Source organism: Phyllostomus hastatus, unplaced genomic scaffold (assembly GCF_019186645.2).
Source record: "Phyllostomus hastatus isolate PE091 unplaced genomic scaffold, TTU_PhHast_1.1 phas_contig_58, whole genome shotgun sequence".
In the NCBI taxonomy this organism is placed as follows: Eukaryota; Metazoa; Chordata; class Mammalia; order Chiroptera; family Phyllostomidae; genus Phyllostomus; species Phyllostomus hastatus.
Genome location: NW_025333916.1, coordinates 9,502,884 through 9,505,012, shown reverse-complemented (window position 1 = coordinate 9,505,012; position 2,129 = coordinate 9,502,884). Strand labels below are relative to the sequence as shown.

The window sequence follows — 2,129 nt, the reverse complement described above, 5'->3', positions numbered from 1 at the left end:
GCTATATTGGTGCAACAGCAAGTGAAATAGCGTAAGTTATGATGTCACAATGTTGTCATGCAACATCATCCACAGTGAGAGCAAGAAAAACCTGTTTTTAAAATGCCTCTTTTCCCCGCCTCTTCAGCCTGTTAAAGCATATGGTATCCAAAACTAGTTCACAGTGAACTTCATTTCTGCCACTGCTGTAAATGAAGTTTCTTCTCAGGCAGATGTCAGTGCTAAAAGTTTGGTGCTCATAAATACCAAATTTACATAAAATCTATACAGCTTTTTTCAAAAATCTTTCTTGGTTGATGTAGGCTCATTGGCTGGGATACATAGTTTACTTACTTATTGCTGAAACCATAATACGTTTCCAGATCCAGAAACTTGAAAAACAATAATTATGACTGAGCCACAGTGACATTCCTTGAGGTCTCACTATCTGTAAATATCATGTACCAGGTTGAAAGAAAAAGAAAAAGTTAGAAAGTTAACTGAGATTTTTTTGTGGACTGTTAATTTAGTCTGATGGTTCCACACTATTGGTCACCATATATGCAAAAAAGCATCATTTGCTATTCACTTCTGCAGCACATGTACTAAATTTGGAGGGGTACAGAGAGGATTAACATGGCCCCTGCACAAGGATGACATGCAAATTCATGTAGTATTTTTTTAAAAGCCTCATGTGTAGGTGGAATAAGAAATTAATCTTATATGTAATTTACTCCCTAAAAACACCAAAACAGCCTGTTGATAAAGCAAACATGAATTTATTGTTTACAGCAATGAGCGGTGTTACCTCTTGGACAAGAACCTTGGTGGTGTTTCAGAAGAGGAAAGGCAAAGACAGAATATGTTTAAGGTTTGGGATATGGTTTGTGTATTCATTTGGTGTGAGAAGGGAGGCTTGATTGTGATTAGACAAATTTGTGATCTAATAGTTTAGGATTAGTAGACACAGAGAGAGGATGGCTTGAAAAATGGATTTCAATGCAGTTTTTGAAGAGTAAACAGATGTTTGATGCTGCTTTAATTTGAATAATCTAAAATTGGTTTAAGTGGATTATCAGGAAATTTCTGAAATTAACAATAAAGTTATTAGCTACTTTATGCTTCTAAGCTAGAATTTTCTGAAACAGTTCAATCGAGTTGATGAAGACAGTGGGATAATAAAATCACCTTAATGAAACATCTGAATAGTAAAGTCAGGATACTGTAAACCATAAACTGCTGTGGGTGAAAATGGTGCCTCTCAACACAGACAGTTACTAGTGTTACTTGACTTCTGCTGGGAAGGCCCAGGCACCAAGAGCAGGCCCTTTTCTGAGAAAAGGACTCATTTTAAGCTACCAAAATAACCAAGGTTTCCTCTCTGATACCACCTCCCTTTACCTTGTTTCATTGCTGACCACATTCACAGTGATCACATTGAGACTGATCCATTCCTTCTTTAAAAAGTTACTACCTTCTTTAAGATCACTGTGAATTCTTGGCCTCGGGAACAGGATCATTCCTTTCTTTTACATGACTTAACATATCACTATGTAAAAAGCAGAGTTGAACACTTTGAGAATAAACCTCAAGTTCTTTGGAAACACCTGTCACTGAGAGTGCATACATGAACTCTATATGTCAATCACATTAAACTGCTTGCACTTCCAGATTATATTTGGCCCTCTCTTCCCTCACTGGAAGGCCTTGTAAATGCAGTGCTGTGTCTATCTGGAAAGCTCGCCAATATTCCTTCCTTGTTCTTTACACTGATTAATTCCTATTCATGTTAAAGATCCACTCAGATAAAAAAAAATCACTTCCTCACCCTGACTGGTGTGATTTAGTTGGTCAGGCATCATTCTGCAAAGAGAGAGGTCTCCAGTTCAATTCCAAGTGAGGGCACATTCCTGGGTTTCGGATTCAGACTCAGGGCACATTTGAAAGGCAACCAATTAATGTTTCTCTCCCTCTCTTTTTCCCTCCATTCCCCTCTTTCCAAAAATAAATAAATAAAATCTGAACGAAAGAAAGAAATGGAAGGAAGGAAGGAAGGAAGGAAGGAATCACTGCCTCCAGGAAGCCCCTTGCACATAATAAGGAAATGCTCCCCTTAATGCTTTATTAATACTTTGTACTTATTTCCATTA

General features: G+C 37.5%; 1 non-coding gene across 1 annotated transcript; it reads left to right on the top strand.

Annotated features, from left to right (window-relative positions):
• Positions 1-557: 557 nt before the first annotated feature.
• LOC123825081 lies at positions 558-662 on the top strand. The gene has a single exon (XR_006786846.1). It is a non-coding gene; the product is annotated as a U6 spliceosomal RNA (small nuclear RNA).
• Positions 663-2,129: the final 1,467 nt, after the last annotated feature.